The sequence below is a fragment of the Tupaia chinensis genome, unplaced genomic scaffold, assembly GCF_000334495.1.
Source record: "Tupaia chinensis unplaced genomic scaffold, TupChi_1.0 Scaffold000031_1, whole genome shotgun sequence".
Classification (NCBI taxonomy): Eukaryota; Metazoa; Chordata; class Mammalia; order Scandentia; family Tupaiidae; genus Tupaia; species Tupaia belangeri.
The window spans coordinates 1,589,175-1,601,537 of NW_006159461.1; the positions used below are offsets into that span (position 1 = coordinate 1,589,175).

General features: G+C 50.1%; 1 pseudogene; it reads right to left on the reverse strand.

The window, feature by feature from the left end:
* Positions 1-1,280: 1,280 nt before the first annotated feature.
* The window catches only part of LOC102477490 (SWI/SNF-related matrix-associated actin-dependent regulator of chromatin subfamily E member 1-like), a 13,081-nt pseudogene continuing 1,998 nt past the window's right edge, over positions 1,281-12,363 (reverse strand).

The window sequence follows — 12,363 nt, forward strand, 5'->3', positions numbered from 1 at the left end:
GTAATGGTTATGTCACTGACTCCCACATGGTTGACCACTGCTCGAGTCCTGGACCCAGCAGCTTAAAATTCATACCAGCCGCATGTACATGCATGCCTAAAATCCCCAGAAGAGAATGGAGGAGAAGGGATTGTAGCATGGCCATCACCCCTGGCTGGTGATTCTCACTTTCTCTCTCTCTGTCTCTCTGGCAAGTGCAAACACCCTATAATAAAGATCTCTCTCTCTCTCAAATAGTTAATTAATTAATCAAAATCTAGACAAGTGAGCCAGATGGTGACATGGTGGCTAAGGCAGCTGGATCCCATGTGCCCGTGTAGTTTGACACAGTTACAGCTGGTACAGAGGCTTAGCTAGTATTCCAAACACACGTGTGTTCATGTGTGGTCAAAATCCTGAAAGGAGGAATGGAGAATAGATGGGGGTGTGGCCATTCCCCCTGGAGGTTGTTTCCTCACTTTCTCTCTCTCTCTGTCTCTGTTTCTTTTTTCTCTCTCTAGTGAACATGTGTACCCTCTAGCAAATTCTTTTTTTTTTTTTTTTTGGAGAGGTTTTTGCTATAGGGCGTGTGCGCTCGCCAGACAGACAGAGAGAGACAGAGTGAGAAATCGCCCCCCAGGGGGCATGGCCACACGGCAATCCCTTCTCCTCCGTTCTCCTCTCGGAATCTTGGGCATGCACGCACACACGCCCAGCGTGAGTTTTAAGCCACCGGGTTCGGGACGCAAACCGCAGTCGACTACGTGGGAGTCCAGCGACATAGCCATTACGCTAACTGCTGGTCCCTCTAGCAAATTCTTAAAAAAGAAAAGAAAAAATCCAAGAAAGTATATATACCTAGAGAAAGAAGCTTTCCTGGATTATATAAAACTAGTATTAGGTATTTTATTAATCCTATTGTGGAAGCAATGCATTTTTAGAGATCAAATGAAATTCATTCATAAAAATTAAAACCTGGGGCCATTAAAGATGCAGAGACTGGTCTGGCCTCATAGCCCAGTGGTGTAGGGAGCCAGATCTCACATGGCCAAGTGTAGTTGGAATCTCGGCCCAGGTGCTTGAAGGGCATGCCAGGCACATAGGCATACGTGTCCAAAACCCCAACGGGTGGAGAAATGGGGAAGGGACTGTGTGACCATGTCCCAATAAGGGGTGCTTTCTCCTTCCCTCTGTCTTCCCCTTCTGCTGTCTCTCTGGCAACCACATACTGTGTCTGGCCACTAAGAAAAAGAGAAGTATTAAAAACAAAACAAATAAAGGTGCAGAGACCGAGAAGTGCTTTAAGCAGGCACTTGAGGTTTCACTACAAGGACGCAGCCCGAACTCAGCACAGACACGTGTGAGGCCAAAACCAGGAAGAAGTTCACCAGAACCTGCACAGCAAAGGGACACGTCCCAGCAGACGAACCTAGCTGGCCGAAGCTTCCACCGGCTCTAAATGAAGATTGCAAGCTAACTTAGGAAAGGCCATTTAAAAACATTTATGAGTTTTAGGCTTAATTTTTTGCATAAAAGCATGCATACTGGAACCACGAACTGCAAATCCCTTTCCTTAGTAATCCTCACATTAAATCATTTTTATAGCCTATGATTTATAAAATCGCAGGTCGAGCGTATACTTTATAAATATACTCTACCAATTTAATTATAAATGTTATTATAAATAATAAAACACGATGGCGACCTTGAGCATTTACAGAGTTTCGAAAACGGGACGGGGAGAAGAGGTGGACAGGAAGACGGGCAGTGACTGGCACTTCCCTCCCTTACTGGGGAATTGAGAGACTGCCTGTGCTTGACACGTAGGGACCACAGGCCTGCTCCGACTCTTCTAACGATGGGAGACAAGGAAGAAATAAATTCAACGGGCTAAAGAGTAGGAAAGCACAGCATGAACTAATGGATACTCTCTGTACACGCTGGAAGAGGATGGCGGTATCTAAAGGTGATTAATAAACAGCAGTTGACACAATTTCAGAATAAGGAGGTGAGCATCACAAGAATTAAAGAAAGAGATGATTAAGACGGTGTTAAAAGTTCTAGGAGAGGAGAACCAGCAGAGGGCATAATGGTTACATTGCTGGACTCCCACGTAGTTGACTGTGGTTCAAGTCTGGTCTCTAAAAAATAAAAGTTCTAGGGGACCATTGTTTTGGACGGAGCTTCTTCTCTAGGCTCCAATGGACCAGAGGAAACATCAAAATGGAGTCGCTCATGTCTCCAACTTAGCCAAAGCTAGGTTGCTATATGGCCTCAGAGAAATCAGGCCAGATTTCCCAAATAGATCAGTTTCGATCAGCACGTCACTGGGGATCCCTCTGTTTTAGTCCTTACCAGAAAGAAGGAACTGCTGTTCTCTCGGTTATCGCCTCTCGTTCTGTCTCCCTGTCACCACCTTGCAGGTGACTTTGCAATGACCCATCTCACTTGGGCCAGCCCATAGTTCAGGGGTTGCTGGATCCCCTGTGGCTGACCACAGTTCAGATCCTAGCCCCAGTGGCTAGAGAAACATGCTAGGCACTTGTGCTTACACGCACAGGATCCTGGTGGGATCGAGAAATGGAGGAGAAGGCATTCCACACTCGGGAGTACTTTTTGTCTCTTTCTGTTTTTCTGGCAAGCACACATGCACTATGACCATTAAACAATAATACAAAGAAAAAAATAGATCTTAAGGACTTTGTGAAATTTAAAAATATGTTTAATGACCAATCTGGGCCAACTTGGTGGCATGGTGCTTGAGGTGACTGGATCCCACATGGCCAACTATGCAGTTCAAGTCCTGGACCCAGAGGCTTGAAAATCATGCTGGGCATGTGTGTATGTGTGCCCAAAATCCTGAAAAGAGGGAGAGATGGAGGGATTGCAGGTGAACATCCCCTACGGAGGTCGCTTTCTCATTCTCTCTCTCTCTCCCCCCTGCGAGCACATATGCCTCTGGAAAATTTTTAGAAACATAAAAACAGATCAATCTCTTTTTTGTACTTTCTCTTTCTTCAGCATTTTCCCCTCTGAACTTTTTCTGCTCAACTCCTTAGAATGGTTGTTTTAGTTTATAGAATGAAGCGTTGCCTGATTTTAGAACTGCAAAAGAAGTCGATAGGATCTTTAAATCATCGTTTTGTTTTTATACAGTGGTAACGAAGATTCTTTGCTTGGCCAAATTTCTGAATCTTCTGTGTGGTCCTCTGAGCACTTCCTAGTCAAACCCAGTTTTAGCAGAGGACCCTGCTGAGTCAGCTGAGCAGGTGCGCCCTCCTGGATATCTAACCACCTTCCATAGCTGCCCCGATTCCTCATCCTCCACCTTCCCCAAGCGATGCCCGATGCAGGTCTGTCTGCCACAGAATCCCGTCAGGCTGGCCTGGTGGTATTTCCCCTAGCTCCACCCACAGACCCCACCTGCTCCTTGGTTATCACCCCCTGGGTGCCCACACTGTACTCAGGGTTAGCTCAATCCACACTCCCCGTGTGCAGTGGTTCCTAACCTGGGTCCCTGCATAGTCATAGTGCTTTAAGGAGTATCACCCAGTGATTGCTCCTCTAACATGCTGTCCCCCGGGACCAGAGGTGAAGGAAGTTGGTTAATTCCTTTAACCTACCAATTTGTTTGTAAGTACTAAAGCAAGATTTTACTTTTATTATCCAGGACATACACATTACGTGGCTATAATTTCCATATAAATGGGGGGAAAATCTTTCCATAAGGGGGTGAGACTACGGGATGGTGTACCACAGTAGAGTTAAAGATCTGGATAACTTGGGCCAGCAGGTAGCATAGGGGTCAAGTCCCAGACAAGGCGGCCTGAAACTCATGCCGGGTGTGTGCGCGTGTGTGACCAAAATCCCAACAGGGGAATGGAGGAGAAGGAATTGCACAATGGCCATTCTCCCTAGGGGTGATCTCTTGCTCTCTGTCTCTCTCTCTCTGTCTCTCTGGTGAGCACACATGCCCTACAGCAAAAGTCTCTTTAAAAAAAAAAAAGGACAACTTAACACATTTTTTTTAAAGAAAAGTAATAGAACTATTAACAAATATGCAGGGCATGATAGAATGTTCAATGTTAAAATATATATATATCCATGATTTGATTATTATTCACTGTATTCATATCTTAAAAAACTGTAGACACAAAAAATACACATTAATTATGTGTAAAAGAGAAATCATAATTTTAAAAAAATTTAAAACCCCTTTTCCGGAATCATTAAAATTAAATCTATGCTTCATGTGTGACCTTAGGTGAGTCATAAGCCCAGTTTTGATGCTTAGATCCTTTTGTTTTTTGGGTTTTGTCATAGGGCAGGTGTACTCACTGAAGAGGAGAGGGACAGAGAGAGGGAAAGTGAGAAATCACCCCTGGCGGGATGGCAACACCGCAGTCCCTTCTCCTCTCAGGATTTTGGGCACACATGCAGATGTGCCCTGTGTGATTTTCAAGCCACCAGGTCCAGGACTCAAACCACAGTTGACCATGTGGGAGTCTTTAACCATCATGCCACCTGCTGGCCCCTTGATACTTAGATTTTGACCGCAGGTAAACAGTCGTGACCCGGGTCACCAAGTGCCGGCCAGGACAGCCTGCAGCAGCATTGCCTAAGGCGTGTGGTACAAACTAAAATTCCTGAGCTGACTCAGAACTATAAACCCTGATTCTATGAGAGGAAAGAGGTGGGACCCAGCATTTTTAACATAAGAAGGTTCAAGTTCTTCTCACATTCAAGGATTAGGTGACCTAAGACACATTAAGCACTAGATGCTATAAAAATCTGGGATCTCAAGGCTTCCTCTGCTTGGGTTACAATGACACGGATACATTTTTGTAAGTGAAGGAGCCAGAATTAATGCCTGAATCCAAATGCAGTCCATTGAATGTTTCTGTCCCCTAAACTTGGTATTTTAAGATCCTACCTTTGAAGGGATGGTAGAGGGGTACTTCTGGGAGGTGACTAGGTCACGGAGTTCCTGGGCCAGCAGGTGGCGGAGTGGTGAAGGCGCTGACTCCCGCATGGTTGACCTCAGTTCTGGGATGGTTCCTGTCTGCTAATGCTGCTTGCAAACAGGAAATATTTCTGTTCCACTTTTGTAAATTGCCCCCTGGCTGGTTTCTATAGGAACTGGGAAGTGTTACAAGTTAGTTTGCAACTGTTTTCTTCTGGTTTCCTTTCTCTGCAACATCCCTGAACCCTGGCTGTATAACCCCTGCGACCAGACTTTGGAGTACAACTCCTCTGGGTCCGCTGATCCACTGCATGATAAACTCAAGCTCTCCTGAGTGGGGCTTGAGTTCTCAGCAGTCTGTGTTCTGAGCATTTCTGGTTCCCTAACTGGGAACCCAACCTCACTGGCCCCTTGAGCCACCAGTTTGGTGGGAGGAGACTGCGGGGACAAAGGAGGCCTAGAATTGAATGAGGTGGTACCCCGCAGTCTTTTCTCAGGTCTTCCTTCATTGGGGGGCCCGGACACCCCGTAGGCAACTGACCCCCAGTGGACTCCATAGAGAGGCCAGTGCACCGGCTGGAAACATCCACTCAACTCTGGCTGAAACCTCCAGATAAGGTAACGTGCATGACCCAGGAACCCAGGCAGGCCCAGCCCGTGTGGGTGGAAGGGGAGCCCCATTGCCTCCCGTGGTCTCCCATCAGAGCCAGCAGTTCAGGGTTCAGGTTGCTGTGTGGTCTCCTGCCGGGGCAACCAGGTGGGGACTCTCCAAAGGGGGAAGGCACTGTAATGAACTGTGGACCACTAGTGAGGGACCGTCCCACAGGGGGAAGACACCGGATAAACTCTGGGGAGACTGAGTGAATGTGACTTTCTGTGAACCCAGGGTCTTCGGACTACGGGGTCTGAGTGGGGCCTCATCTGCGTTTCTGTGGCGACCTCATAAGACTCAGGGCAATGCCTGGTGCTGAGGGGCCCAGTCCCTGCCTGAGTCCACGTTGGGGTTCACTCCAGTTGCCAAAGCTAAGAGGCACCTACGGTTCCCGTGAGGGATGTGTCCAGGTGGATGTCAGGTGGATCACCTCTCCTAGGGGACATCCACCCCGGGTTTGTCTTGCATCACCATTGCAGGGAGACATCCGTCGGGAGGGAATTTCTCACGTGTCTGAGAGACCCTCGTGCCCACGGCTAATTAGTTCTTGACCCTAACTGTGGGCCCAAGCCTTATCCCTTTTGTTTCGGTGAGGGGAATTGGGGCCAGTTAGACACCCCCTCTCATGCTGGTTGCTCTCTGGCTCCACTGAAAGAAAAAAGTTCTTCATCTGGGGCCCTTGAACCTTCTTCACGGGGTTCGCTCTTCATCTGGGGCCCTTGAACCTTCTTCACGGGGTTCGCTCACCTCTGGACACAGTACATCCTTCTGCCCCACTTCCTGGGACTCGCTGCGTACCCACCTGCCCGCCGTAAGACCCTGACCCTCCTGTGGGAGGTGGGGGGATAGTGCTATTCTTGTTACGGGTGCAGGGTGAGCCTAGATACCCAGACAGTTGCTGGATCTAGCTTTGGGGCCTGCCCTCACCTGGTAGTAGAAAGGGCTTCCTGGGATAATCCCCACAGGTAGCACAGCGGGCAGCAGCAAGCCAAAACCTACCATCTGGCCAGACCTGTCTGCCAAGGGGATTCGGAAGAAGAACTGGGGCTCCCCTCCACATGTGCCAACTGCACCCCATTCTCCCCATTGTTTCCCACTGTCTGTATCTCCTCCACCAAAGGACCCAAATCCCAGTCTGCCAGGGAGCCCAGATCCAGAACCGGTGTCCAGGCAGCTCCAATTGGCACAACAACCTCCACTGTGAGAGACCTGAGGCCCCCAGACGCTCGGCCCAGGAAGGGCGTTCCCTTCTCTATTATCAGCCTTTCAGTGCCACCGGCTTCCTAAACTGGAAACATCACGTGCTGTCCTACTCAGATAGCCCTTCTGGAATCCATCTTTCAGACTGGGGAGATTGTGGACATTGCTTCACCCTGTTCGACACGGAAGAGTGTAGGCACGTCCTATCAGAGGCCCCAAAGTGGCTCCCAAATGAGGTTCTGGCTAGAGAAGTGGACCCAGTTGAGGACCTCGGTGGGATGCCAATACAGGGGAGGGACGGGCCAGCCTGGAATGATGCCAGGCATCCCTTCCTCAGGGGCACAGAAATGAGGCCAATAATCCAATGTCCAAAAGCATGACTGTCGTGCAAAAGGGGGGGACTCTCCCTCTGACTTCTGCGAGACACTCTGCGAAGGACTCTGGGTCTAGACCCCCTTTAACCCAGAAGTACCTGAGAACCAGCACGTGGTCAACACCAGCTTTGTCTCACAGACTTATGCCGATATCCAAAGAAACCTCCGGAAACAGGAGGGCTTCATGGGGACGCGTGCTACTCTATTAGAGCTAGCCAGCAAGGTGTTCGTGAGCTGAGATCATGAGGCCCAGCGAGAGGTGGCCTGACACATGAACCAGAAAATGTCCCTACTAGCTGCTGCACCCTGAGGCCCCATCCAGATGGGGCGTCCAAGTCCTTCATGAAGGACAGAAGAAAACGGAAAGCACAGCCCCTCGGAAGAGACCAATGTGCCTACTGCAAAGAGCCTGGACTGGAAGAACGAACGTCCTAAATGCAAGAGGGGACAACCACGTGGAAAGGGGGCACCACCTCTGAAAAGGCCACGTTCGCCAGAACCCTGCCCCAGAAGACCAATGGGCAGCAGAAGGAGGAACAAAGACTAGAGAGGGCTGGTGGCAGCTACCAGATGGGCGAGTATTTGTCACCCTGGGGGGTAATTTCTCACTTTCTATCTCTCTGTCTCTCTCTGTCTTTCTGGCGAGCGCACGCACCCTATAGCCAAAAAACAAACAAACAAACAAACAAACAAAAATCCCCCGCGCGCCTATAGTAAAAAAAAAAAAAAAAAAAAAAAAAAAAAAAAAAAACCTCTCCAAAAAAAGAAGAAAAAAAAATATTATAGGCATCGCCCTGGGTATCCATCACACTAGAGTAGAGAGGGCTGCCTCCACGGACCCACCTGGTCCACACAAAGCCTCTCTGGGTAACGCTTCAGAGACGAGGAATCTACAGCCCTGCTCTAGGCACTCTGGAGGCTGATCCTCTATACACCTGTCTGAGACAACACATGAACCGTCCGGAACCTTCCCAGAGAAGTCGTATCCATGCTGCGGCCGCCCTGGATGGAAAGGACTGGCAGCTCGGTTGAGAGAATCAAAAGGCTGTGAGGCCCTGCTGTGAAGCCCTGAGGAAAACAAAAAGCATTCGAGGGAGGACTGACACGGATTCTGTCTGCTAAGCTGCTTGCAAACATGAAATATTTCTGTTCCACTTTTGTAAATTGCCTGCTTGCCGGTTTCTGTAGGAACTAGGAAATGCTACGAGCTAGTTTGCAACTGTTTCACTACTTTTCTGGTTTCCTTAATCTCTGTAATTTCCACAAGTTGGTGTCCAGGCTTTGGAGTACGAGCTCTCTGGGTTCCCGTCCTAATAAACCTGAGTTCTCTACTGAGTTCACTACTGTCCGAGGGGTGCTTGCTTTCTCAGTGGTCTGTTTTCTGCGACAGTTTGAGTCCTGAGCCCAACAGCTCCCACCAGAAGCTCACACCAGGTATGCGTGCATGCATGACCAAAATCCTGACAGGGGAAGAGAGGGTAACGGATTGCGGCGCGGCCAGCCCTCACAGGGAGTGATTTTTTTGCTTTCTGTCTCTGTCTCTCTCCAGTGAGCGCATGCACCCTCTGGCAAAAAAACCAAGAATGGTATTCTTTTTTTTTTTTCCCTTAAAATTTCTCAGAGGTGCATGTACTCACTAGAGAAAGACAGAAAGAAAGAGAGGAAGAAAGAGCCCCCACCCCGAGTGGGGCATGGTTACACTGCAGTCCTTTCTCTTCTATTTTTCCGTTCTGTTCTGATTTGGGGCATGCACATACATATGCTCAGTGTATTTTCCAAAAATCAGGAGCCAGGATTTGAACCACATGGTAGGCTATATGGGATCCAGCATCCTTTGCCACCAGGCCAAAGACTCTGTTAACAATGGGAAAGTGTCGAGCTGCTTTGTGAAGTCCTTGGTTCTTTGGGTCCAGATCACTAAAATTAGAGATCTGTCGCTAGGCGCAAAATGAAACCGCAACCATGAATGAAGTAGATAGGAAAGAAGAGTGAATAGGAAAGAAAGGAAAGGAAAGGAAGGAAGTACACCCAAAAGGCTCTTGGGCGGGCAGATTACCAGGTGGCAACCACCCTTGGTACTAGTTAACACTTATTTTTAATTACTAGAGGTCATGAATATTCATGATGGGAGGCCCCTTACGCTGCCTATGTCCTTCCTTTGAATTTGAATCCTCACGTTCTTTCCTGCACCTGCACACCTTCCTCACGGGTAAAGAATGAGGAACTTGCTCACCTAATTGCGCACGCCCAATGCGAGCCAGGTTGTCCCAATCAGACTGCCCAATTAGCCCATCGCCCTAATGGGAATTAGGGCATGGACCAAAATGCTTGCTTGGGTCTTTTTGATTAGAGAAAAATCTACGAATCATCCCGGTGTGCTTCCCTCCGGCCCCAAGGAAGGAAGGTGGCAAATGGCCTCGCCCTCCCGGCGCCCAGAGCTAGATGCGCCGTTGGCTTTTCTCTTAGGGCTGCCCGCTCATGACTGACTGCCTACCACAACTCAGCCCAAGAATAGGATGTTCTTGAGAATATTAAAGGGTCTCTCGGGAGTTCGCTGGTCCCTTCCACCATCCCACGTGAGAATAAAGTGAGGAGAAAGCCCTCTGAACCAGGACGGGTTCCTGCTCTTGGACGTCCAGGCCTCCAGACCTGTGAGGGAGAAGTGTGTGGTCTCTGTCACGGCAGCCTGCACACATGGCACCACCGCTGTCACCGTGCTTGGGTGGCCGCGGGATAGGAGGCTCGGTTACCTGGGACCGCGTGGACAGGGACTGTGAGGCTGGGACATCCCCAGCCTCAGGAGCAGGACAAGAAGCAGCAGTAAGGTCAGGGAGCAAGGCAGAGCGGCCAGCACCGTGGGGGTGAGCACGAGGGACTTGTCCAGCTGGAGGGACCTGGGGGCTACTTCTCTTACCCCAGTGTTTGAGAACCCTACTTCTCTTACAGTGTTTGAGAACCCTTCCTGGAACTGCTATTTCCTTTTTTCTCCAAGAAAGAAAATAAAGGAAAACATCGTCCACCTTCTTTAGGTCTAGATTCAAAGCGTATTTGTGCCTGATACATGCGTTTTCAGCAAGCACTTACTAGGCAGTCCGTGGTTCCCTGAGCATGGGCTGACTGCGTGTCTGACATTGGAGTGTGAGGCAATGAAGAGGAAAGTTTGCTCTCAAAGAGTCGCCTCAGTTGGGAAAGCAAAGTCAACAATCGTGAATGTGGCGAGGAGGTGCTGGACTCCCGGGAAGAGTCGGAGGAGGTGGTGAGCTTTGCATCGGAAGTTGAAAGATGGTAGCGAGCCCACTGGCAGACCCTGCAGCCACAGGTGGTGGGGCACGATGGGTATGTGGCAGTGCAGGACGGAGTGGTGGCTGCAGTGGCTCCGAACCACGCTGTGCCCTAGAGTCGCCAGGGGAACATTAAAAAGATCGTAAGAGGGTAGGGGAGTGACAGAGCAGGCAGGTGCAAGCACCCCTCCCTCCAGATACATCAAAAACAAAAAGGAAACAAACAAGCAGAACATGCAGAAACTGCTAGAACTGGAAAACAGCACCTCAGTGAGCACCGGTCGGAAAGCTTGGTGGCGTTTTTATTGGCCCTGGCCACTCTCCCGGCACAGGGTGGCTTTGAAGACAGCAGCTGGGTGTGGGACATGGGGTCCTGCCTCTGGCTCTGGGGTGAGCAGAGCAGACCCATTTGTAAAGAATTCATCCATCTGTTTCTTTCATTACCGCAGATGGTCACGGACTTCCACAGATGAGTTTGCATTTTGTAAGTTACAATTTCTTTTTTTTTCTTTTTTAAAACTAAAACACACTTTTTTAAAATCTAAAAAAGTATTTAGAGCACATAAAACAAGGCAACGTGTTCCTTTTTTCTGGCATGGGGTCTGTCGGGGCTCCTCCACTGGGGCACCGCTGCGCTCCGAGCCAAGGTTGCTATCACTGGTTCCCTCCTCCCGCCTGTCCACCACCCTGCCCACTCTCTAGACGTGCCTTCTTCCCCACTCGGTGGGTTCTGGTGGTCTCTTTGAGGTGTCTCCTGTCTCCACCGGCAGGCTCTTGTTGTCCTCCTCCCAGGCTGTGTTCGCGGCCTGCTCTTCCACAGGACCGAGGCTGCCCTGACCACTCCGCTTGCTCTGCCACCCTGCCCCCTTCCTCTGCCTGTGCCACCTCAGCTGCAGCTTCCTCCAGATCCACTCCTGCCCTCTGACTGCACAACCTTTTCAGCTCCCCGTTCCATGAGTCTGCTTTCCAGGCTTCCCCCTCTCCCGGCGCCGTGCTTCTAGTTGAAGTTCAGCTTCCAGTTTTCGCAGATGAACCACTAAGGCCTGGAGGGGCCGTGGGAGGACCTGCGTCCTCGCTGTTGGGACGACGCCTGGATGCCTGGCGCCACGCTGGCACGATGGGTCTCACTGAGGAGGCGGCGGTCCTTCGGAAGGGACGGTGGCTGTGTGCTTCACGGAAAAGCCATCGCCATCATGGCCCAGATCTTTAGCAAGCGGGACACTCACGGGAGGTTCTCCTTTCTCCACGTGAGACTGTCTCTGTCGACGTTCTTCCTCTGAAGCAGCTTCTGCATGACTTTTTGCATTTATGTCAGCAAGGTAGGCGGGGGAACGGTGCTAGGCCTGCACAGATGCATCGTGCTCTATCTTCTTTGCTTCGTATTCGTTTAAATCTTCTGGCTTCCTTTCCTCAGTGACATCTGGCCACGTGCCACCAGTATCTTGCCAATCTCCCACAATTTCGGGTTGGGCTAAGGCCCTGACTCGGCCCAGGCCTTCCTGCTGTACCTCAAGTAGGGCATCGGCTCATCTGGTGGCTTTGGGGATTTTGGAATCGTGATATCAGAATATCAGAGGACGCTGTGACCCCGCTGTTGGAGCCCGGGCCCCCTCGCAGCCTGTAGTTGTGGTAGACAAGATGACTGTAAGATCTGTGTCTCACAAACCCTGTGTACTGGGCATTTGTGTTGCGGGAGCTGAGGGGCAGGCAGGGCACAAGATGGTCTTTTTGATATTGTAAAGATTGGGAACCAGCAGTTAGCGTAATGGCTATGTCGCTGGATTCCCACGTACTCGACCGCGGTTCGTGTCCCGAACCAGGTGGCTTAAAACTCACGCCGGGCGCGTGTGCGTGCATGCCCAAGATCCCGAGAGGAGAATGGAGGAGAAGGGATTGCGGCGTGACCATCCCCCC